Here is a 26,047-nt window from a genome sequence, read left to right as displayed (position 1 = left end):
TTTGGAAGGCAATAAATATCTTTTGTTTTTGTTTTATCTTTTTCTTTTTCTTTTTCTTTTTTTTCCAAGATAGGGTTTCTCTGTGTAGTCTTGGCTCTCCTGGAACTCACTCTGTAGACCAATCTGGCCTTGAACTCACAGAAATCCTCCTGCCCCTGCCTCCTGAGTGCTGGGATTAAAGGCGTGCGCCACCGTGCCCAGCTTGTTTTTGTTTTCTTTAAGAGGATTTCTCTGTGTATCCCTGGCTGTCCTGAAACTCCCTCTGGAGACCAGACTGTCCTGGACCTCAGAGACTGGCCTTCCTCTGCCTCCCAAGTTCTGGGAGTTCTGGTGGCAATAGATATTTTAACGATGTTCCTCATTCCTCAGTCTTTGCTGCAATGGTTAGGATTTGAAGCCAAGGAGATTAAAGAGCTACTCAGCTAAAGTGACATGTTTCAGTGATAAATGACAAGGGCTTCAACATGGAGACACACCTGACACTGGAAGAAAAACGGCTCCAATAAAGAGTCTTCAATAAACATAGACTGGGAAATATGTGTGATTTTAAATTTCTAATAGCTACATTTAAAAAGTGAAAGAAACAGATGAAGTTAACTTATTCTTTTCTTAACTCTGGGTATTTAAAGTATTATATTGTCTGAGATTGGACTCAGGGTCTCACTCATGCTAAGCAAGCCTGAACTACACACCAGCCCTAGTGTGTGTGTGTGTGTGTGTGTGTGTGTGTGTGTGTGTGTGTGTGTGTGTGTGAGATATGTATGTTTCCTGAAGATCAGACCTACGGTTTCCCTAAGGGAGGCTTTTGGGTTTTGAGAAAGAGGATACAGGCTCACTGTGTAGCGCAGGGCTTGCTGTAAACTCAGTGCTCTTCCCTCACCTTCCAAGTGCGGAGACTGCCAGCCTGCACCACCATGCCTGGCTCTAAAATAATTCTTAGTGAAACATTTTCCACTCTGCATGCTAGTTCTGCTAATCTACCCTGTGTACTCCACTGGCGACCCACCTCAATTTCCACTGTCAAGGTTTCAAACGCTCAGGTGCTGCCTTTGGCTAGGCTTCCTTTAATGGACAGCACAAATCTGTGTTATCCTTTCTCAAGTTTCTGTGGCTACACTCTTGGGATACCATTTCCCGGAAATGGCTCCATTTTTAAATCATCATGTCATATTTTGTTTTTTTTTTCTTCTTCTCAGAGTTGAAATATTTTGTCCCAATCTCACTCTTCCTCAATTCTTTCAGATTGCTAGTTCCCACACCTTTGTTAGACCTTGAAAAATCACTCAAAACCCTTAGAGCTGTGGTTCTCAACCTGAGGGTTTCAACCCCTTTTGGGCAAACCTATATCTCCAAAAATATTTGCATTATGATTCATAATGGCAGCAAAATTAGTTATGAAGTAGCAACAAAAATAATTTTCTTGTTTGGGAGGTCACCAGAACATGAGGGACTGTATTAAAGGGTCACAACATTACAAAGGTTGAGAACCACTTAGGGCCTCTCATTTGGAGCTGAGGGTTGGACAAGCAAACCCAATTAAGAGAGAGCAAGAGTGGGAAGGAGGGAGGGAAGGAGGGAGGGAGAGAGGGAGAGGGAAAGGTAGGGAGAGAGGGAGAGGGGAAGGGAGGGAGGGAGAGAGAGGGAAGGAGAGGGAGGGGAGGGAGAGGGAGGGAGAGGGAGGGAGAGGGAGGGAGAAGGAGAATGAATGTTGAGTGTACATGCACTATGTGTGTGGCTGGGATGGCGAGGTGCTGAGAAGACCCAGAGAGGAGGCCAGCACTTTTTGTGGATCCTATTGCCTATTGCAACCCAGAGGGCAGGTTTTGTCCCCTTGCTTCAGAGGTAGGGACAGGATCAGCAAAGATGTGTTCCCAGGGCCTGAAGGAAGAAGCCGGGAGGAATGAAAGGGAAGGGAAGGCAAAAAAAAAAAGGTGAGGAATACAGCTGGACCAGAGGCTTGGATTCCAGCTAGAATCCAGCAGCCCTACCTTTCAGGAGACTTACTGGGGCCTGGATTTTGCACTGTACAGTTTCTTCTCAACGGACTGAGTCCTACTGTGCTTCATCGAGACAGGGCCAAATGAGAAAGGACCTCTCCTTTCCTGGTGAAGCACAACTGGACTCCATCCTTTGAGAAGAACTGCACAGTGGAAAATCCACTGGGTCCAAAGTCAGAAAGGAGCCTGTGCAGCCAGGATTACCCTTCCTCCTTCCGTTTACTTTCACTATCTGTGCTATGGCCCTTAGGGCCTGCCACATAGCATTCCTACTATACAGTGTCTCTCTTCCTCAGGCCAATTAAATAAGCGCTCTAATAAAGGCCCAGGCAAAGTGCTGTGGCAGCCCTAGGAAAGAGCTATTAAACCTAATGGCTGCCACTTATTGAGCAGCCTCCCATGTGCCAGGGACTGTGCTAAGCACTTTACATTCACTCTACTTAATCCCCATGGTCCCATGAGTTGGCTTCTATTGCCACCTTCATTTCACAAATGCAGAGACAAAGACTCAGAGAACACAAGCAACACCCCAGATGGCTGCTTACTTTGTGATAGGCTGGAGAGATCTCAGCCAGGTCCCGGTGATGCAAAAAGTTGGGTTTAAGACCCAAGGTCATGTTAAAAGGAGGTGGTGCTTTGGCTAAGTATTAGAGACAGGATTTGGTAATGAAATGGCACTGCGGGCTGAAGAAGTAACCAGAGCAGATGCAGGAGCGCAGTGGTGTACTGCCTATCAGTGCTGAGAACACTGTCCACCACAGCAGTTCCTGAAATACACATTCCAGAGCCCTTCCCGGGACTACTTCCTCTCGAAGTGGAGTTGGGACCCTGAGTCAAGACATTTCTGAGGTTCTGATGCAGACAGGCAGTCCACACACTGTGGTCCAGGGGGCCATAAAGTGGGGAGGGAGGAAGTGAATAGAAGATTATGAGGGAGGTCAGAGAGGAAGAAGGAGGGGAAGAAAGAAGTAGAGGAGAAGTAGAGGAAAAAGGGAAGAGGAGAAAAAAGCGGAGGAGGTGTGGGAGGGGAAGGAAGTGGAGAAATAGGAGGAGGAAGAGAAGGAGGAGGAAGAGAAGGAGCAGGAATTTGAGGAAGACTGCTCTTGGTAATACAGTGACAAGGCCCTCCTTTTATTATATCACCAAACAGACTTCGGAGGGGTTTTGTTGTTGTTTGGTTAGTTTTTGCGACAGGATCTCCTATACTCCATGCTGGTCTTAAACTTGCTATGTAGTTGAAGGTGAACCTGAGTTTTTTATGCTCTGCCTTCCAAGCACTGAGATTACAGGCATGAGCCACTAGACTTGGCTTGTGTGGTACCAGGAATCAAATACAAGGCCTACTGAATGCTAGGCAAGTACTTAGCCAACTGTGCTACATCCCTAGCCCTTAGCTCAACAAACTTGTAAAAAACAAAACCAAGCAAAAAAAAAAACTTCTCAGGTGGTTTGGATATGCATGGCCCCCATCAGCTCAAGTGTTTGAATTCCTGGCCATAGGGAGTGGCACTATTAGAAGGTGTGGCCTTGTTGGAGGAAGTTGTGTCACCCTAGAGGCAGGCCTTGAGAGTATATATGCTCAAGCTGTGCCCAGTGTGATCACACACACACACACGCACACACACACACACACACACACACACACACACACACACACACACACGCTCTCCTTCTGCTGCCTTTTGGATCCAAATGTAGAGCTCTCAGCTTCTTCGGCATGTCTGTCTGCACATCACCATGCTTACTGCCATGATGATAATAGACTAAAGCTCTAAAACTGTAAGCCAGCCCCAATTAAACCATGTCGTTTATGAGAGTTGCCACGGCCATGGTGTCTCTTCCCAGCAGTAAGACCCTAACTAAGACATCGTGGATAACTGACATGTAGTGATGGTGTGAATCCCAGCATGCTATTTCAACATCACCACTGTATACCACACAATCAGCTCAGTACATATTTGACATCAACTTTTTTTTTTCTTCCACAAATAAATAAGAACACTGGTGTGTGTTTTTTTCTGTGACTAGTTTATTTCACTCAGTGTGATGGCCTTCGGTTCCACCCATAACCATGAATGACAGCATTTCATTCTTTTGTGGTTAAATAATAACCCATTGTATGTATGTCTACATGCATTATTATCATTTATGAAATGTTCACCAACTTTTCGGCTAAGTCTCTTAGGCAGTGGAAAATCACTGTGACTTTGAGGGGAAAACCAAACTGTGACCCAGCTTTTGTTTTAGGAAGAAACTGACTGTAGGGGGGAGTAATTGGAGGCCTTTAGACCAGTTAGGGAGAAAAAAAAAATTAACCCAGATGACTAATGATAAGTCCTTCACCCATAACTGGACCCAGGACGGAGAAATAAGTCCCATTCCATTCCATTCAACAAGCATTTCTTTAGTCTGCTTTCTAGACTGAGCACGGTCGAGGCTTTAGAGATCCTAAGACAAAGTGAGATATTGTCTCCCATCCTATCCTATCAAGGTTCATTAAAAACAATTAAGCTGAGAAGGAGAGAGTTGGTAGGTGGGCAGTGTTGTGGGCTGACTTCCCTGCCCCCTCGACCCACTTATATGTTGAATCCCCAACTCTCAATGTGACTGTGCTTGGAGATAGGTCCTTTAATAAGGTAATTAAGGTTAAATGAAGTCATAAAGTTGGGGCTCGAATCCAATTGGAATGGGGCCTCTTAGAAGGAAGAGACACAAGAGTCGTCTTCCGGCCACATGCACAGGGGAGAGGCCGTGTGAGGACACAAAGAGGAAGGTGGCATTGAAGAGCTAGGAAGCCTCACCAGAAACCAAAGCATCTTTGGATTTGGACTTCAAGCTTCTCGACTGTAAGGAAGTGAGTATCTCTTGTTGAAACCATCTAGCATGTGATAGTTTGTTATGGTGGCCTAGGCAGATGCAAACAAATGGGTCCTAATTTTTTTTGGTTTGGTTGGTTTTGCTTTTTGTTTGTTTGTTTGTTTTTGTTTTGTTTTGTTTTGTTTTAGACAGGGTTTCTTTGTGTAGCCTTGACTGTCCTGGAACTCACTCTGTATACTAGGATGGCCTCGAACTCAGAGATCTGCCCATGCTGGGATTAAAGGTGTGTGCCACCACTGCCAGGCAGGTCCTAGATTTTAACTGAGAGGATGACACAGGCAGGACTCAGCTGGGCCACTGTGTGAACACATCTGAAGTATAGAGGAACAGACAAATGAAAACAGGTGGACAGAAAAGGAGACCCAGCACAATCTTAAGAACTCCAGTGTGCAGGTGTGTGTGTGTGTGTGTGTGTGTGTGCGCGCGCGCGCGATGGCTAGGATCTGTAGGATCCTGCTTGGTTACACTAATGCATTGTTGAATTATATGACACGTGTATGGATGATGGGGAAGAAACTGTAATTTATAAATTGTAAATCTGGAACAAATTCTAAAACCTTAATTTCTGTTCTATCTCTTCATGGGACAGATCCAGGATTTAGATGTGGAACCCAAGAATTTGATATATTGACAAAATTAATTCATTATTTGCTAGCTGGGTCATTAAGTGGAATCTTGGATGGCCTTTTTACTGCTTTGTATGTTAAGTTTGTCTCCTTCTACAAAAATAGAGGTGGCAGGCCGGGCGGTGGCACTTGGGAGGCAGAGGCAGGCAGATCGCTGTGAGTTCGAGGCCAGCCTAGTCTAGGAAGTGAGTCCAGGACAGCCAGGGATACACAGAGAAACCCTGGGGGGGGGAGAGAGAGAGAGAGAGAGAGAGAGAGAGAGAGAGAGAGAGAGAAAAGAAGAAGAAGAAGAAGAAGAAGAAGAAGAAGAAGAAGAAGAAGAAGAAGAAGAAGAACAAGGAGGAGGAAGATGGCTTGAGGAAAGGAGCTGTAATGTGGGCCTCTGTCTCTCTGCTACCCTATGCCTTCTCTTAGGCACAGACCAAACATTTTGTTCCAACGATTATAAAAACGATGGTTACACGTTAGATCATCTTTTTTAAAGCCTTTGCAAGCTACAAGGACAGTGACTTTTTAGTAGTGACTAAAAAGTGAATTTTTAGTAGTGACTAAAAATTACAATATGCATTTTAAGGTATGAAAAGGGCATTGCTGGCAAACATACTATTTAAAAAGACGCCACAAGTCAATAGCTGATGTCCACAAATCTGCTGTTTTAAGAACAAGTTGGCATCATAGTTGGGTCTTAGAAAATGAAGACTGTGATAAGTATGATTAAGTGGTATATGGCTTTTGTCTGAGGTACGCTCTCTGGTGAGGCTAAGTATTTACCTTCAGCCTTATTCTATGACCTTAGTGGCTCTCACAAGTCACCAGCAAACCCTCAAAACAGAGTAACCCCTTGGCAAGGCCAAAGGGAGCTCTCCTCTCCCAGTCTCTGCAGCACGTTTTCCTCTGAGACTTTATGGCAGGCTGACCTGCAGCTTCTGGCTTAGTGAGTCCGGTGTTTCTGTACTACATAAAAAGGGCAAGTGGATTCATTATTATTATTATCTTATTATGCAATGTGAAATATATATCAGTGATTATGCTGTCAGCAGCCATGGTCTTTGACCACAGATCAGAGGTTGGGGTGACATAAATCTACCTAGTGAAAGTCTTTGGGGGGCATCTATTGGAAGATGAGAAGGCTCAGCCTCATCAGTAGCAGTGGGTCTATAGGTGAAAGGTTTTTTTCCCCCTACAGGGGCATGGCAGGTGAAGATGGCTGGATAAAGAGCCCATGTGGGATGTGATGCAGACTCCTTTGAGCCTTGGGATCTAATGGCTCTCATTTTTGCCGGTGTCTGAGACAGGGGAAGAACGACCCAGAAGTGTGGAATGGAGCAAAGGGCAGCCTCCAACTTCTTGGGTTAGATTCTTTTCTGGAAACTTGGCTGTCTGGTTTCCCTTTCAGCTTTCCTTGCTTTTACCAGTGACTTTGTCTAGGCTTCACCCAGGCCCCCTGCCTGGTGTGAGGGTCACAGGATCAATTGCCACCTGCCTGTGGCTGAAATAGCTTCTCAAGAGGGGCAGGAGGGACTCGCTGGTCCTCTATGTAAGAGCTGAGCCAGTCTGTATCGGGGTTGCTGAGCCTGCACTTGGCACTTAGTAGGGCAGTCATCTTTCTTCTTTGTTGTCTAAGTGGAGACACGCAGGACTCTTGCTCTGAGACAGATTAGACCACCCTCAGCAGGCCCAGGCTAAGGCCCCTAATCTTTATGTGCTCAGCCCCTGGACACACTGGCTGGGTAAGCACTTTTAAGAATGAGTGGCTTCCATGCACTAACCTGACATTTGCCAAGGGCTAGCTTCTGATAAAAACCTCTCTTCTTGTTACCTCACCCCCTACACCACCCCCTCATACTGTCATGCCCCCCCCCTCCCCGCCCTGATCTGTCCCCACCAAGTGCCCTAGGAAGCCCATGGCAGAAAAATAAAGCTCTTGAGACCTCGGATAAGTAGCCACCTGAGCACCTTTGCTGGGGCCAAGGTAATGAGAATTATTCAAATGTAATCATAAAAATGAGGCCATCCAGGCAGGAATGGGTTGGGGGTGTGATGGAGAGAACGTTCCTTGTCGCTTTGAAGATTCCTATTTTCTGGGGGGTTCTCTTGAGGTCCACAGAAAATTTCACCTTATTTCAATCTCTTCAGCACCTGGCGTTTTGGAATCCTGCACCAGTTGGTAGCTAAGGATGACGTGGGGTAGGGTGTGCCTGAATTTCTGGAGTCCACTGCTACCTCTGTCAGGCAATCTCAGGTCTGGAGCTTCTTCCCCAGCGCGTGCTGCCTCCTGCCAGCAGCAAGAAGGCCGGAGCCAGACGCCTGAGCTGAATCTCCAGTAGAGGGAGACACTCTAGCAGCTCCTCGCCCGGGAAGCGGCCGGGGCCCGGAGTGGGTGGGGGCGATGGGGTGGGGTGGGGGGAGAAAGGGGGAGTGGGGAGAGGGGAGGTGTGCGCGCGCGGGGAGGGGGGGGGGAGGGAGTCCGGGGGGCGGGTCCCTGTGCCGCTGACGTCCCGAGCAGTGCTGGGAAGTATAGGCTGTGTTGTCACGCCGGTGTCAGTCTGATGAAGATTGGCATCAGGTAAGCTGTCATTCATTTCCATGTCAGAGACGCTTTTGCAGGCGGCGGCGGCGGCGCAGCGGCGGCGGCGGCGGCTGCTGCGGGCGGCTGCCTCAGAGCGCGTGTGTTTTATTCCAGTCCCCAAGCCAGAGTATTATTCATTGCGACAGGGCAAGGAGGAGAGAGGGAGAGAGGGAGGCAGCAGGGAGGAGAGAGAGGGAGGCAGCAGGGAGGAGGGAGGCAGGGAGCAGAGAGGGACGGCGGGAGCGTGCAGAGAGAAGCTGGGGAAGCGCCGGGAGAGCGTGGAGCGAAGCCGCGCGAGGGGAGGCGAGGCCGGGCGAGGAGGCAGCGAGAAGCGCGCGGCCCTCCCGCTCCCCGACCCGGCCGGTGCGCAGCTCCGCAGCCGCCGCCTCGCCCCGCTCCGCTCCGGCCCAGGGCCGGCGTGCATTGTCTGCGTTTGCGAGCAGCTGGGCAGCGGACTCAGAGCGCAGCGGCTGGAGAGCCTGTAGCGGGAGGGCTGGGAGCAGTGCACCCGCCGCTTACTAGGACCCGAGTCTAGGGACGAGCTTGTCGTCCCGAGTCCACGCGCGGGCGGCTCCTGGCTGAACGCTTGGTGGGGGCGAGGCTGGGAACTGCGGGACGGCTTCGGTTTCTCCTGTCCCGGGCTCCAGGAGCCCTGTAGCTGGCGCTTCCTAGGTGTCGCCAGCCCGGAGCTGCCTTCGAGTGGTTGGAAGCGGGAGCAGCCCTAGCCTAGGGCCGGGTGGCTGGAGTCAAGCAGGAACGGCCGCGTTCTGCCGGGCTAGAAGAGGCAGGGAGAGTGGAGGTTTGCAGGAGGATCAGTGGGGACAGGAGAACATGCGTGGGGAGGAGGGTGGTGTCAGAAAAAACAGAACCCGAGGGGGGACGCTCAGGGTCTCTGACCAGGAGTGGGAGGAGAATTTGTAGGGTCACCGGCTTTCTGCGTACTGTTGGGTCTTTGGGGCTAGGAGGGGAGGATAAGGGGCCATTGGCGAAGAACTATGAGATGAATTCGTAAAAGGGAGGTGGACACGGAAAGCACTCCAGAGCAGAAAGCCGAGAGGGATGGGGCAGGGTCCTGAATGTACCGCGCGAAGTTTCTGTTTCTTTCTGATTAGGCGAAGCGGATCGCCAGGCTCCCAAAGCCGCGGTAGAAACAGGCGCAGTGGGCCGCGCTTTCTGGAGAGTCCTTCTCAGGGCTGCCGGCGTTCCCGCGCGGTCTGAAGACTCGGGTTAGGAATGGGAGGGGGGTGCGGATCAGCCCCGAAAGGAGGGCTGGGCTTCGGAGCGTTTGGGTTGAAGGACCCAGGCTATTTTCACAATTGGGACTAAAGGGCCGCTATGTAGTTTACACTCCGGCAAGAGCGAGGGCTTGGAGGTAGGCGCTGGGGCCCCGGTTACATCCGAGGCTTGAGTCCGGAGTGGGTGCCGTTTTTTTTTTTTAAAGGACTGAGACACGGGATCACGATTCTTTATTGGGGTTCAGGCTATTGAAACCTGGGGAGAATTGAGTGTCTGGGTCCTGACAGCGTGCGGGAGAAAAGGCTTTTACGTAGGCAAGAAAAGTAGTTGATCCCAACCATGGTGAGCAAGCCCCGAGTGTCTGTTGCTTTTCCCCCAAAGCGAATCTTGAGGATGAGAGGATTTGGGGTGCACAGGGCTGGATCCTAGAAAAAAGACGCTGGAAAGCAGGCAAAAATAGGGCGATTCCGTGTGAAGTGGCCGGGTAACATCACCCGCCTCTTATTGAGTCCAAGGAGCTGACCCTGCAGACTCAGCAGGCTCCAGGAGTCACTTGGGGTCTGCGGCCATAGCTCGGCGGGTGGTTGCTGGTGGCCCGCTAGGACAGGGGTCGGCTAGTAGCGAGGTGCCGTTAGGGCTTGAGGAGTCGTGGCTGCCGCTGGCACTCCGTAACTCGGGAGCCTGTGATCCGACGTGCCGCCTGTTTATCCGCAAGCGATCCTTGCTTCATCTTTGAAAATGTGGGGGAGCGCACAGGGCGGCCCATCGCGGCAAGGTTCTGCCCTAGAGAGATGAGGAAGTTCGGGGTTCCTTACCCTCACATATATTATCTTGGGACTTCTGCAGGCTATTGGCTTTCTGAAATTCAAATGCTCTTCAACTGGTTAAAAACCTAGTTAACAGGCTTAAGCAGATATAAACACCCGCTCCCCCAAACACACACCCAAATCTGATGTTCAAAAGCAACTCGGTGTTATCCCAAGTTCCAGCCCCCTTGCCTTTGCCTTTCTCAGTTTGCCTTCTGACTTTCCCGTGGCCCCTGAACCTTGCAAATGTGTGTGTGTGTGTGTGTGTGTGTGTGTGTGTGTGTGTGTGAGAGAGAGAGAGAGAGAGAGAGAGAGAGAGAGAGAGAGAGAGAGAGAGAGAGAGAGAGAGAGCGAGCCTCATATCTCATACTCAAACTGCGTCCACAAGGCTCAGGCCTAGATCAACAGTGGGTGGAGTGTGGAGAGGTCCTGGAGAGGGAAAGAGCGGAGGGGGGCGTTGGGGGGGCATATATATATATATATATATATATATATATATATATATATATATATATATATATATATATATATATATATAGTCTGGTCATTTAGATAAAGGGTGCGTTGAGGGATGGAGGTAGGTGTGTGTGTGTGTGTGTGTGTGTGTGTGTGTGTGTGTGTGTGTGTGTGTATGCTGTTGATTTTCTCTGTGCACGCTTGCACCCTGGATTGAAAAAGCCAGCCAGCCCTTTGGGGCACTGAAGCCGCAGGACCCATGAATGGCCACCGCGGGCCCGGGGCGCGGCGACCGCTACCACGGCGGCGGCGGAGCTGTTGTTTTCCAGACTTGGAATTCCTGCGCGCTCTTCTCCAGCCGAGAGCTGAGCGGGGGGAGGGAGCCGTGACCCCACCAAGACTCCCCGGTCACCGCCTCCCTTTTGTGAGATCGAAAGGCGTGAAAGCCTAGAGAAAGAGCATCTGCAGGGACTGAGGGCCAAGGGGTTACTGAAGGGAGATGGGCCTAGCAACGACCACAGTAAAATGCCTCGTGCAAATCGCAGCGAAGTGTACCCAACTCGAGACTGGCTGTTTTATGATCCTTTCTAGGAGTTTACTGCTCTGTGCTTTTAAGTCTATAGATTGCTTTAAGTTAATGAAAGTGCGGCTTTCAAAAGGGCCCTTTTATTGTGCGGCAGCGACAAATCCAGTACCTCCCCTTTACTCTTCCAAAATAGGCCCATTTAGAAAGAGGGAGCTAGCTGGGGTTCCCACATGAACAGAGCTGGGGGCGGGGAAAGGACGCCATGTGATAATGAGGATTAATAAAAGGCAATGTCCACGTAATTCAGAGAGATGAGTTAACTTCTCCCGCATCCACAGTTTTCCTCTGTGCGTCATATTTCAGTTGCCTCTGGGCTTTCACGGAGGCTAGCTTTAGAGGTTGCTCGGTGCCTCTCTATCGCGAGGTAGCCCTCTCCCACATTGCTTTATATAAAGCCTGACCCAACTCAGTTCAACCCAAACTAGGTTTCAGGATTTCAACGCGGTTACTAATTCAGACTAAAATATTTACTTGGGCCCTGGGGGAGGGGCCTTGTCTTGCAATCAGTAAAATGGATCGGTTTAAAGGGCTGGGAACTAGAGGAAGAACAAGACAGGCTGTTTTTCAGCGTCGTCCGCGCCCCCCCCCCCTCCCCCGGCCCCATCTTTCAATCTATTTGGCACAAAAGGTGAGATGACAAGGATTTTGACTAACACAGAAACTGCAGTGGGGCCTGCCTGTGGCTTTGACCGCATGTCATAACCATTTAAACTGTGGTTACTTGTTCAAAGCTCAAAGCTTCTCCAAGCTGGGTTTCATTAACTCTACACCAGTTGCCTGGAAGTTCAGTAGCAATAAATTGCATAAACACATTTGAAGTAAGTTAGTGATGAAACAAGGAGAACTGCTGTCTTGTGCGTGAAGGATCCTGAATTCATGGAGCTCTGACTTAACTGGAAACACACTTCCCGTTTATAGGTGCACCAGAGTGTGTGTTCAATTTCTTTCCGCCATGTCCATCTTCAACCCTGGGCTGAAACTCATTAGAGACCAAGGCTTGCCTAGACAGCAGAAGGCTGGATTGAAAAGGGGGGGTCTGTCTCTATTAGCTCCACTTAGGAACTGAACCAGAGCGAGCGATCAACCTGATTTCCCAGCCCTTACTGAACGCACTGGGTAATATAAACAACCGCAGAGTGGGGGCAAATTAGATTTTTAAATGTTAGGAGCTTAATAATACTGTGTTGTTAGCGATTGAATTTTTTTTTATTAAAGAAACAACCAATAAAATTTATAGGCTTCCAACATGTTGCAAGACTTCCTTGGTATTTATTTACACACACACCCCCACTTTTCAGAAATGCAACCTCTGATTTTGGACTTTTGTTTCTGATTTACTTAATATGGAGCACATTTTAGAAATTAATTGGAGGCGAGTAAGTAGTGCTGTTAGGAGTTTTCCTTTATCCTCTGCTGTGTAGCAATGGGACTGCCTCACTGATTGTGTGTGTCTCTCTCTCTCTCTCTCTCTCTCTCTCTCTCTCTCTCTCTCTCTCTCTGTGTGTGTGTGTGTGTGTGTGTGTGTGTGTGTGTGTGATGCAATTATTGGAGGTGATGGCATGTGAGGTAACGTGTCTGGATCAAATAAAATGTAAATCCCATGACGGAGAAGGCAAAAAGGGTGCCTTGGAGGAAAAGCAGAAGAAGTGATATGGAAAATGAAATCCTCATGAGCCTCCGTGGGCCTTGAATCTAACCAGTACACCACTTGTATAAGACACTTCATATAGAGACCCAGGACTTATTGCAAAGCGAATTCTATTGAGAAGCAGAATTTGGAGGGAGGAGCTTCACTCACTGTAGTCTATCCAGTCGGCATGGCCAGGATGGTTGTAATGGGGCTCTGCTGACTTAATTAAATCTAATACCTGATTATGGGAAGTGGGGAAGACGAGAAGGAAGTGGTGGGTGGTAATGCTCAGCTTGTATTTGGGCTGGAATTTGAGGGCCTGGCTCTATGGCTCCAGCGGGTCCCCCAGCTGCTGGGCTTTGGTTCCTTCATCTGTTGAGTGGAATGTAGCACACGCTGTCCCTTGTTAGGCTGCAAGGAGTGAAGGGTGGGGATGAGGCAAGTACAGGGCTCACTGTAAATAGGAAAGAACACCAAGACGGAGGACTCCTAGTAGCAAGGTCATGTCCTTCCAAATGTACCTCTTTCCTTGCCTGGCTCCTGGGCCTCCTGGGTCCTCACGATGTAGAAAGAGTTTCTAGACTTTTGTGAAAAGGTACACCTCCTGTCTTACTTAACATCTTCGATTCTGAGACCTGTGCTGTTGGTTTCACATACTGTCCACTTTGCCAAGAGAGGCTCTTGTGGCCAAATCGGGGAAGTCAGCTGGCTCTCCCGTAGTGATTGCCCTTGGAATACCTGTCCTGCCTCCAGTGTACACAGAATCTGACATATCAGGAATACTGTCCTAGTCCTGATTGGTGTGTGACATCTGGTCCTGCTGGGGGGGGGGGGATGGATGGGTGCTGATCTGGAATGAGCCACAGCCTGGACCTCACACAGTGGGTCTCCATTCTGGCAGATCAAAGCGGCTTCTAGGTGAGAAAGCCCAAGAAGTTACTCCTGCCACTCCTTCAAAAGTTAGGCTCAGTTCCGGTCCCTGATACTGGCGATGTGGCTTCTGTAGGATGGATGCTCCTCTTTAATCCTCCGCTACTTCACCAGGACTTCCTTGGGGGTAGGCTTTCCCTCCACACACTCTTTCCAGCTGGGCTGGAGACACTTTGGTCTCCATTTTGACTAGGAGTGAGAAAGTGGGAGGATGAGACCCAAGATAAAGGGCTGGGTCCTTTTCCCAGAATTCTCCTAGAATCCCCCAGACATGAGGTAACACCAGGCCCTGGCATAGCATGGCTTATAGTGCTCCACAGAACTAGGAAAGAGCTTGATGCAAACGGGGGCTATGTTTGGCTTGGCCGCCTGTCCCTGGCCTTCCTTGCCTGCCTGGGTTTCTAATTACAAGAAGGACCGTTGCTGTTAAGACCTATCTCACTAAAAACACATCCCCGTGTGTAAGAAGAAACCCTAAACCGGGCAGGATATTTTAAAACTGAAGCAATGAAGATTAGATTAAGTCTCCACGAAACAGCCTGGTTCTCGTATTATTTTTGGCTGGAATGTGGAGAAAAACAGCTGGCCCTGGGGCCCTGGGCAGACTCTGGAGGCTTCAGACAGGGCTGGGAGGGGGATGTAACTGTTCGCCTTAGTAAGACTGTGGCCAGTTTCTGTCCAGCTCGTCCAGGTAGGGGAAACAAAGGGGGGAGGTTGTCCTGGGAGAGGGGCAGATGCCGATGGGCCAGAAAGGAGCCACAGGGCACCAAGCAGATCTTCAATTCCTCATTCCATTGTGTTGGGTGTATGCCTCCACTCGCAGGCTCTGAAATCCAGCCTTTCTCCACTTGGCCTTTGGTGGAGGCTTCCTGTGCTGGGCCTGAACTGAGTGGATACAGAGAACAGATAGTTGACTTAGATTCCTGTAGAGTCCATTAGGAACCTTTGTCCTGCCTTCCTGGGTGGTGGCAGCACACACTTATTGTGTGCCATTGGTGTTCCTGGCACAGTCCTAGGCATCGAGGACACAGCAAGAAAGACAAACCGAATACCTGGAACCTGGCCTGGCGTGCAGGGCTGGCAGAGGTGAGGAAGCAGGCCCCAGCATGGGACAAGCGCATTTAATGCCTCACTCTGCTGTTCACTCATATGGCTTTAGACACTTGCTGAAGAGCTTTGGTGATTCTGTTTCCTCACCTGTAACCCAGGAGAGAATGGAGCATAGCTGACTGGCAAGGTGGAGGAGGCGGTGCGTGTAGCTGCCCAGCGCTATGCCAGGCACAGATGAGTGGTTCAAGGCCAGGACTATGACTGAAACAGAAGTTCAATCCTGCCTCTCCTTTCCCACTTTTTTTTTTTTTAACAAGAATTAATTGGTGGCTCTTTCAGCTCCTTCCTTTTCCTTTTTGCTTTTCTGAGACAAAGAGCATGGGCCCCTTTGCAGGTCACCGGCACATGGACAAGCACTGGGCACTCAGCAGGTGGGTGGGAGGCTGGGAATAGAGGTGTGTCTGTACTGGGGCATCTGGGAATCAAGGGGGCCAAAACCCAGGAGGGAGCGAAGACACAGACACAGGGAAGAAAAAAGTGCCCACCAGTTGTTAACCAGAGAAGGCAAGGGGTGGGCCTAAGGTGAAGTAATCAGGCCAGAGTGGCCTCAACCAGCCCCTTCTCTGAGGAGGCATACTGAGAGAAAGCTCTCTCAGCTGTGTGGGGAGGGCTGGAGGGGGAGGGGCGAAACCCGACACTCCCCAGGTCACTGTGCTCTGGGCTCTCAGCTAGACTGTCAGGGTGACTGGGGGTGGGGTGGGGTAGGGACAGCCTGGCTTAGAAAGAATTACTCAGTCCCTCTGTCTGTCTCAGATGGCCAGAAGTGGCTGTTCCTTCTATGCATGGTGGAGTTTGAGGGGGACTTTTTGGTTTGACTTGTCGGTGGATGCAAGTGCAGTGCAGTTTAAAGGCCACATGCTCCTTGCAACCCAAGCAGAAAAAGGAGAGACCCCAGGCCCCACCCTAGCTCTCTCCGTGTTCTGGACCATGACACACTGACTAGTGTGTTAGCATGGTGAGGAGGGCAGGAAGCAGGTGTAGGGGTCACAGACACTGGGCTCCACTTGAGCCGTGGCTGTTGACTAGCTGTGTGACATTTGACAGGTGGTTTGCCCTCTCTGAATATTAGTGTTGTCAGATAACCAGTCAGGAGCTTTGGCTTTCTCCCAGATGTCTCCATCCGCTCCAAGTTCTTTGACTCAATGTTGCCTCCCAAGTGCATGGCTTTATGAACATGAAGCACAAACCCAAGCGGAGAGTCCTAACAACATAAAACAGCCGCAGAAGCACAGTCCCTGGGGAGCTCAGGGCCCTAGGACCCATGGGAACAGCATTTTCAATGTGAAGCACCATCATTAAAAGCAGCATTTCCTTCTTCTGCCCAGACAGCAGCGTGCTGGAAGAAAGAGCCTTGGCTTTGATATCCGCATCTGGAGTGTCACCCTTATTCTTCTGCCACTGAGCTGTGTGTCCTTGGCCCATCTTTTAACCTCTCTGAGCCTCGGTATTCTTATGTATAGGATAAAAATGATAATGGGATTGCAAGGCATAGGAAAACTGTGAAAACTCTCAGAAAGGCATCCAGTGGCGGCGGCACATGGCTCTTTTGTGACTGGAAGCTTTCTCTCTAAAGAAAATTCATTACTGCCAAGCATGGTGGCACACACCTTTAATGCCAGCACTCCAGAGGCAGAGGCAAGTGGATCTCTGAGTTCGAGGCCAGCCTCTATAAGAGAGTTCTGGGACAGCCAGGGCTAGGCAAAGAAAGAAACCTTGTCTCAAATAACAAAACAAAAATCATTCCTATTTGATCCTCTGAACTTTCTGAAGTGGGCCAAATGGATGTCATTAAGTAATTTTACAGACTAGAGAAGATGAAGTTCAGAGTAGCCAGTGTGGCAGTGTGTCCACCTGCCTAAGACGTAGCACACCCTTTCAGATGGCCCAGGTCTCTCTGACTGCCACTGTCCTTTCTTTTGTGGGGACTCAGGCCCTTGCTGAGCTCCTGCAGCTGCCTTGCCAGGCTTTACCTGTGTCTCTCCTGAGGGGAAAAAAAATTTTTTTTTAAAACGGAAACAAGCTCAATTCACCTCCCCCATTACCAGCCTTTTGTCTGACACATGCTGAGGAGAGCTACTGGCTGTCATGGAAGCCAAAACCTGGAAGATACTATTTTGTGAAAAATCTTCTATAAGTCCCCAGGCCAGGTAGGGTTAGGCTAACCAGCATAAATAGGTAAACACTGAGGGAAGCTGGCTGGTGTGTGTGTGTGTGTGTGTGTGTGTGTGTGTGTGTGTGTGTGCGGAAAAAAAAGCCCTTGGGGCCTCAGTACTAGATCCTTAGCTAATCTGCCTGATGGAAATCAGTTCCTGAGAGAAGTCAAAAGGCAGTTAGCCACCAGTGACAGGGTCTAATTCCTTACGAGGCACAGACTTGTTCCTTTCCAAGCAGGTCCAGTCTATATAACACAAGGCAGAGAGCTGTCCCCAAGCTTCCCTAGTGCTGCGAAGTGCCACTCTTTGTGCCCAGGTCTGAGGTCTGTAGGCTTCTTTCCCTCTGGAGGCTGCTCCTACCTCCTCCCACATTCTGATTGTAGCTCCAAGCCCAAGAGTAGGGAGAGACAAAGCCAGAGAGTCATGCTGTGGCCTCAGGATGCTTGATAATGGCTTATTCTCACTCCTGTGTCCTCCCTGAGGCTCCACTGGTCACTCAACAGATGTGGCCTGGGCCCATTATCCATGGATACACAGCAGTGAGCCATGTGGGCCTCGCCTCCTTAGACCAGATTAACACAGTAACTGGGCAAGTGTGCGACTTCAGTCTCTTAGCCTCTCAGAGTGTAAGCGTGATTGTTTTTGTAGGAAAGGAAGTTAAATGGATGGATGTCCTTCCAAGGTTTTTCGGAGTCTGCTGCTGAACGAGGATGAGGATGCTGTAGACTACCCAGGCTGCAATGTATGCACTGGCCTGCCAAGCACCACGCATCTTATTGATCATTGAGATACCCAGGGACATTCAGCCCCATAGGTTGTGGGTCTGGCCACTTTTAGTTAGGTAGGAGATGGGAAGGCATGCACTTACTTGTATACAGGGCATTGGGAGAATGCCCGTGTACAATCCAGTTGAACTCTCCAGCCTTGGAGAAGAAAGACGTAGGTAGAGAAGCCAGGCATGAGAGGGGGGTGGTATGGGAGCTGGAGGCCACTGCTCCTGTGGTCCTAAGCAGTGTGGAAGGGACACTTCTCCGGGCTCCTCTCTGGATTTGTCCCTCTCAGTGTTGGGAGAGGACAGCTTCCTCAGATCAGAGGAGGCTCCTTCCCCTACTCCTGCCTGGGAGTACTCTCCCTTCCCTGAGATAGTTCCAAAGACCCAAGAAAGAGAGTGAGACCTAGTACTGCAGAACTTGTCCAAGACTCAGCAGATTGTACGCGACTCTGTTGCCAATGCCTGGGTCCAGTGAGGTTTGCTGCTTGTGGCCAGGAGCTGTGGGGTAGTTTCTGGATTCCTCTGTCTCCTTTCCCATGCAAGGAGGCACAGGATCCTCACACACACTAGAGGGTGAGGTATAGGGCATCCTATGGGCAGTCTACTCACAAGGTTCTCTTGCATGCTGTTTGGTGAGGTCTAGAGTACCCAGGATGCAATTGCTTTGCAGCAAGGTCCTCATGCACAATGCAGGGTGAGTCCTAGGGCTCTGGCTGTGCTAGGATAAGGGTAACAGGAAGGTGATGGATACAGATGGTGGGGAAGCCAACAACCCAGGCTGGTGCCGTTGTTGGCCCAGCCATGTGCTCACTGCGTGACAGTGAAAGCTGGCTACGTTTTTCTTGTCAGTCAACTAGTGGTTGATGATTCTTCCCCCACAAGACTGTGGGGGGAAGATCACAAAAGTTAATGTATGCGGATGTGTTATACATGCTGTATAAACATAAGTAACAGCGCCTACACAGTGCCTCACATGTAATATGAGGAGGGGGGAGAAAACTGGTTGGCACAGACTATATGTTTCTTATTAGTTTAAAACAGAGTGCATACACACAAACACACTCTCCCCCTCGTGCTGGCTCGCAGCGTGATGACAACTGTGTTGATGTGATTGAAAGCTGCCGGGATGGCTTTTCACGGCTGCCCCACTACTGGGGCATGAATGGTTCCCTCGGGGGATAACTGAGTGCCTGGCAATTTTTCAGACTTCAGCTCAGAGACCCCTGGGCAGAATTGTAGACCTACTATACGGGCCTGCGCACTCTCTGGCCCATCAGCAGGGAGTGGACCCCAGTTGCTTCCTGGCTGGCACCGTTGATTCCTTAGGTTTTACTGAGCACCTTATTCAGGTATGGGGTGGGGGGTGGGGGGGACATAGCTGTGAACTAGAGCTGGCCTTCCCATTTTTAAGGCTCTGTGGGAAAACCATGAAGAGAGTCCCCAAAGCCCAGGAATCTGAGGGAACACAGGCAAAGCTCAGCCTACTCTGGGGGCCTTGCCCAGTAGAGTCCAAACAGGAAGGAGGAATTGGAAGAGAGCTGAAGGAGACCTAGAGCCAGAACTCTAGCCATTATGACCTTAGGCTGTTTCATCTGTTTTCTGAGATCTTTCTCACTGTGCCTTCCTGCTGTGGCTCTTTTCCCCCTCCCAGACGAAGGGGGGGGGGGGAAAGAAGGTGAAAAGAAGCCTGGCGATGCCAGCAGGGTGCTGAGGGTTCTGCTCCTGCCTGAAGCCTGTCCCGGCAGTGTCACAGGAAAGGTAGCTGATGCCTGACTCCCTAATGCATCAGTCCCTCCAAAGAGTAGCTTCCAGGAGCTTCCTTTGCACAATGCAGGCACTGCCCCCCCCAGCCCCCACCCCTCAGTTGAGAACCGAGCACCTTGGGTAGCCAGAGTTGCCACCCTCAGAGCCAGTGTGATTTCATGGCAAGCCAGGCACTGTGAAGTGGTAGTGGTGACCATCCCCAGCCCTCTCCACACCGGCCACAGTGGGGCTATACTCACTCTTCCTGCTGACTGCTGAACTAGGAATCAGGGACAGCACAGACACACTGGCTGATCCTCTGAGCCTCAGGTGACAGCCATCACGGAATGACACGAGCTCACTAGCCCCATCCCTGCTTCACTCTCAGCTCTGGTCGTACCTATGGCAACCCGCTTTTGTCCCTTTTCTCTCCCCACTGTCCATGAGCATCCTCTCATCCTTTCATGAGTTCATGTAATTACTCTTCAGCTTTTTTCGGGGGGGGGATCCCAGAGTGTATTCCCAGGGATTGGTTTAGTGCCTGGGCTAGAGCACCAGTAGATGTAGTCTGTGTCCTCATGTTTAAAAGCCAGGTGGTTGACTTTTCTATTGCTGGGTTAAGACAGCATGGCCATGGCAACTTATAAAATAAAAAAGGTTAATCTGGGGCTCACAGTTCCAGAGGGTTCAGCTCCATCACCAGTATGTTGGGGAGCATGGCTACAAGCAGGCAGGCAGACAAAGTGCTGAGTGGAGTAGTGACTGGGAGCTTACATCCTGAGACACAAGCTGGAGGCAAAGAGAGAGCCAGTGGGAATGGTGTGAGCCTTTTGAAACCTCAAAGCCTGCTCCCAGTGACACACCTTCTAATCCTTCCTCAACAGTTCCACCAACTAAGGACCAAGTAAAGTATTTAAATATATAAGTCTATGGGGGGGGGGGGAAGCATTCTTATTCACACTATCCAATCAACTGTGGTGGCACATCTGTAACTCAAGGACTGAGGGAGCCGAGACAGGCACATCCTTGGGGGCTCACTAGTCAACCAGTCCAGCTGAGATGGTGGGGTCCAGGTCCACTGAGAGACCTTGGCTCAAAGTAAAAGACAGAGAAGATGGAGAAATGATAAGGGAAGACATATGACATTAACCTCTGGCCTCCACATGTGCCCCCAAACACACACACACACACACACACACACACACACACACAGAGAGAGAGAGAGAGAGAGAGAGAGAGAGAGAGAGAGAGAGAGAGAGAGAGAGAGAGAGGTGGTGAAGACTCAGGAGTTCAAGGTCAGCCTGGGTTACATAAGCCACTGTCTTAAAACAACAAAAAGTCAAAACCAACCACCCCAAACCAAACCAAAACCCTACAGAGATACAAGTGTAACTAGAGTTTTAGGAGCCCCTACAGGATGTGAGTCAGTGACCAGGAAGACACTATAAGGTGTGAGGACTCACGGGAAGATGGAATATGACAGGAAAGATGTGTTTTAGGCAGGGGATGGTTGGTCCGAAGGCCCTGGAGGAGGAAGAAGGGATGGATGGTAAACCCCCAGAGAAACGGGGAGGTCTGGAGGATCCACTGCCCGGGAAGAGCTTGGGAGGGAAAACTATTCTGGCCCCTGCAGCTTCTCGAGAGGTAGCAGAGTCCAGTCTGAGAACTGGAAGTAGTGACCAGGCTAATAAATCCACAGCTGGCTTGTTGGTCCATGATGGAAGGAGGGGCCTCAGGGTGAGCAAGTGCACCGTGTATTTGGCCTTTACTCATATAAGCTGTGTCCAGTTCATTTATGTCAAAGCTTAGAGAGCTCAAGCTCATAAGTGAATGAAATGCAAAGACTTTACTCCAGTGTCACTATCCGATTCCCCACCTCCTCCATCACACCGTGTCCCTGTGTCCTCTGTCTTGTCATCTGCCCCAACCACTTAGGCCACTGAAACAAGACACACATGCCCCTGCCTCAGGGCCTTTGTACATGCTGTTCCAGTAGCCTGATCACCCTTCCCCTACATACCTGTGCCTTTGCTAAACTTGCCCCAACTGTCATTTTGTAGTGTGATTCCCCCCTAATGGCTCTAGCCAAACTGGAATCTCTTTCTCCCATCCCTGGCATGCCCCACCCCGAAGCCCCCCAAACTCAGAATGTGGTTGAGAATGACCTTGAACTAAGTTCTGGTCCTCATGCGTCTCCTGAGTGCCGGAGGGGGCTCGCATCACCATGCATGGTCTATGCAGCGCTGGAAACAAACCCAGGGCTTTATCCATGCAACACAGGTACTCTAGCCATTGAACTGCACCCCTACCCTGTATCTGCATCTTTATTTATCTCCACAGCACTTAATAGATCGATCTCCCTCCCTCCCTCTTTCCCTCCCTCCCTCCCTCCCTCCCTCCCTCCCCCCCTCTCCTGGAATCCAGAAGAGTACATAGCTGTAGTAAACCTTTAAGCAATGCTTGTGAATGAATGAATGAATGAATGAATGAATGAATGAATGAATGAACAAATGAACGAAGAGAGTCCCTGGTATGAGGATCTGCTCTGGTGGTGCTGGCTACCTTGACTCCTCAGTCACATTGCCTCACTCCTGACTGGCTGTTGCTTCATCCCATGATGCCGCTGCTTATATTTCCTGTGAGACATTTGGGGGCCATCTTTGGAAATGTCGGGCAAACGCTGCTGTTGGCCACTTGCACAGATATGCACAGATACTCCCCTGTATAAGGAAGTAAAATGAATGAACTGTCAGTGGCTCCAGTCATTTCATGGGGAATGATGACCCAGTCTGCCTTGTGCATGCCTCCTTGGCCAAGAATCGCTGGTCACCTGATAAGTCAGTCAGGATGGAGTGATGTCATGTGACGGGTCCATTGCTCTCTGCTAAGATTTTTACCCTTCCAATGACAGCAGAAGTGGAAGGATACAGACCAGAGTTCCAGTCCTGTATATGATCAGCTTGACTTTGGCCAAGTGCCTTAATTCACATCTCTGGGTCTTCATTGTATAAATGGGGGCTTGCTGTTAGGAACACAAATGTCCTGAGGCAGGTGGATGCCTGGTACCTGATGGGTGTCACATGTGGCAGGCTGAGCCATTAGAATATTGCTTTGATTCACAATGGGAGGGGCAAGGCAGGAAGCACCCTCATTGTCATAGAGGCCAGAGTGAGGATGTAGCCTCTAGTTTCTCCATATGGCCTGGCCTGACAGAAGCCCCTGGGAGGAGCTAGGAAAGGACACTTAGGTTTTTATGGAGAGGAGAGATCAAAGTAGGTGTTATTACCCCTTTACCCAGGGACTCCTGGGATTTTTCCCTTTGGCCTTCTGGAAGCTAGAAGGTGTGTGTGTGTGTGTGTGTGTGTGTGTGTGTGTGTGTGTGTGTGTGTGTACGTGCATGTGCAGTGGGGCAGGGGCGCTCTAGTTTCACCTGGGTTCCCTGAGATGAGGACCTAGCTCAGTTAAGGCTCCAATGGCAGTTGGCACTCAGCATCTCATACATAGTCTGGGATGGTCCTTCAGATAACATAGCACATGATGGTTATGCCTGCAGCCAAGTGTTTCCTGACAGGAGACTGCTGCTGGTATCTCACTGGTGATCCATGTTAAAATCTGTAGCCAGTCACCACTGCCGTTTTTGCCTATTTGTGGGTCATTTCTCCCCAATAGAAGGTGAACTGTTGGTCAGCAAACATCGGCTCTAGTTTCATTCTTTCCTCATGTCCTGTCTTCCACATCAATTTTCTTTTCTTTTTTTTTTTTTCTTGGAGAAACAGTGGCCCTAGATGGCCTAAAACTCGAAGAGAAAGCTTTCTGCCTATACTTCATATTCTGCCCTTCTTCAGCTCCTGGCTAGTCACTCTGTGAGTTCTACCAAGGAGAACTATATTTAGGAGTAGGGTTGCTGGACCATACTCAAAGCACTTCTGTGTGTTTATCTTTTTATCAGGTACAGTAGTGTTTCATTGTGCCTGATTTGCGGGTCCCCCACCCAGTGAATGCTCAGAGCCTTTCTAGGTGTTTATTGGCCATTTGATTATATTCTTGGGGAAATAAATGTCTGTTCAAGTCTTTGCCCGTTTCAGACTCGGGTCAGGTTGTAGGTGTTCTGTTCTTTATAGATAGTGAATATTAAGCCCTTATCAGATACATGATCTGTGAATATTTCCTCTCATTCTGTAGGCTGTCTCTTAATTTTCTTGACAATATCCTTTGATAAACAGAAAAATTAAAAAATTTAATGAGGACTAATTTATATATTCTCCTTTTGTTGCTTTTGGTTTTAGTCACTTTTAGAGTTTATCTGAGGTTTGTTGCCAAATCTAAGTCCTGAAATTTTTATGGTTTTATTTCTTAAATTTAGGTTATGGATCCATTTTGAGTTTTTTTTTTTTTTTTTTTTTTTTTTTTTTTTTTTTTTTTGTGTGTGTGTGTGTGTGTGTGTGTGTGTGTGTGTGTGTGTGTGTGTTATGAAGTAGGATCCAACCTCACTCTTTGGCTGTGGACATCCGACTGCTTCAGCCCTGTTTGCTGATGAAGAGCCCGTTCTGTTGAATGGGCCTGGCACTATTGCCAGTCACCAATTGGCCGTAGATTATGGGATTCTTTTTGAAGTCTGGCTTCTATTCTACCAGCCTGTGCGTCCATCCATATGCCGACAGCACATTGTTTTGACTACTGTGGATTAGTGGTAAAATCTGAAGTTTGAAAGTATAAGATCTCCAAATTTGTTCTTCCTTTTTTGGATTGTTTTGGCTCTTAGGGGCCTTTTGCAATTTCATTTGAATTTGAGGACTGGGTTTTGCATTTCTGAGAAAAAGCCTGCTGGAATTTTACACTTGATCTTTGCCAAAAGGCTAAGAAGCATTGCTGTCAAAGTTTAAAAAAAAACAAAAAACCAAACAATAACAAAAGGGGTGTGTGTGTGTGTGTGTGTGTGTGTGTGTGTGTGTGTGTGTGTGTGTGCGCATGTGGAGGCCAAAGGTTGACATAATTATCTTTTTCTAAAGCTTGTATTTTGAGGCAGGCTTTCTCACTGAATTGGCACTTAGCAGTTGGCTAAACTGGCTGGCTAGTGAACTGCAGGAATCCTCCTGTCTCAGCCGTCCCCAGTGCTGGGTTTACAGGTACGCACTACTAGCTTCACGCTAGGCTGGAGATCCGAACTCAGGTCCTTGTGCTTGCACAGACAGCATTTTACCACCCAGACATCTCTCCCACTCCTGCTGTTGGAATTTGGGCAGGGTTTTCCATTTCTAGGTTCCTTAAGGGAGGCATTGACATCTCAACAATACTAAGGCTTCTTATCCATGAATATGGGATATCTTCCCATGCATATGCTTCCTCTTTATTTTAGCAATGTTTTATAGCAATGAGTATACAAGTCTTTCATCCTTTAAATTTTCTTCTAGATAGTTTATTCTTTTAGGTAATTTTAAACAAAAGTGCGTTCTTAATTTTCTTTTTAAATTGTTCACTGCTAGCATATAGAAACACAACCAGTTTGTATGTAACACTAGAAAATTTATTACTGTATATTGACTGTACAAAAATAGGTGTGATATACTTTGACCAAACCCATCCTTTAACTCACAAGCCATTACTCTCCCATTATTTCCTTCCCCTTTCCATGAAAGTCCTCCTATTTTTGTGTCTTTTAAAAAAAGATCTAGATTCTGCAGATGAGAGAAAACATGGAACATTTGTCTTTTCTGAATCTGTGGCTTAACACAAAGATCTTCTGTTCCATCCATTTGCAAAACGGCAGGATTTCTTTCTTCTTCATGGCAGAGCTGAGCTTTGTCAAGCATATGTGTCCCATTGTCTTCATCAGTTTATCTGCTGGTGGGCACACAGGCTGACCCCACAACTTAGCTATTGTGAGTAGTGCCACAGTAACATGGGCGTGCAGGTGTCTGTATTGGATTCTGATCCTGATTCCTTTAGGTTTGTATCCAGACCGAGTGTATCTGGATCTCATAGCCATTTTGTTTGTAGTGTCTTGAGAAACTTCCACTCTTAATTTCAGTGTGGCTGGACTGAAGTAAAATTTCACCCGCTGCGTGTAAGCATCCTGCCCTTCCCTGTGCCCACTTCTTCCGTCTTCACCAGCACTTGACTCTTCTTCTAGGCTAGGGCCATTCTGGCTGACGTAAGACAGACTCTCAATATTGTTTTGATTTGCATTTCCTTGATGGATAAGTTTTTTTTTTCTTCTTCTTCAGTTTTTTTTTTTGAGACAGGGTTTCTCTATGTAGCCCTGGCTGTTCTAGAACTTTCTCATTAGACTAGTCTGGCCTTGAACTAATCTTAGATATGCCTGCCTCTGTTGGAATTATAGGTGTATGTCACCACCACCAGGCAGGATTTTGCTTTTTTTTTTCCCCCTGTGCATTTATTGACCATTTACACTTCTTTTGAAAACTGTCCAATTAATTTTTCCCACCTATTAATTGAATAACTTGTTCATTTGGTATTTAGATTTATGCATTCTTTACATATGAATCTCCATTAGAAAAAAAGTTGGGAAAGATTTTTTTTATCTCATGTGTGGGCT

The 26,047-nt window shown here is 48.8% G+C and overlaps 1 protein-coding gene across 5 annotated transcripts in view; it reads left to right on the top strand.

Moving 5' to 3' along the window:
- The first annotated feature begins 7,975 nt into the window (after positions 1-7,975).
- Positions 7,976-26,047, top strand: part of PKNOX2 (PBX/knotted 1 homeobox 2) — a 263,949-nt gene continuing 245,877 nt past the window's right edge. For all 5 annotated transcript variants that reach the window (XM_084782949.1, XM_084782951.1, XM_084782952.1 and 2 more), the window contains exon 1: positions 7,976-8,066. The gene's annotated coding sequence lies outside the window, so the exon portion shown is untranslated. The remainder of the gene's footprint in view (positions 8,067-26,047) is intronic.

This window comes from Acomys minous (genome assembly GCF_964271855.1).
Source record: "Acomys minous genome assembly, chromosome: 5".
NCBI lineage: Eukaryota > Metazoa > Chordata > Mammalia > Rodentia > Muridae > Acomys > Acomys minous.
The sequence above is the reverse complement of the archived record's forward strand: the minus strand, read 5'-3'. Positions and strand labels throughout refer to the sequence as shown.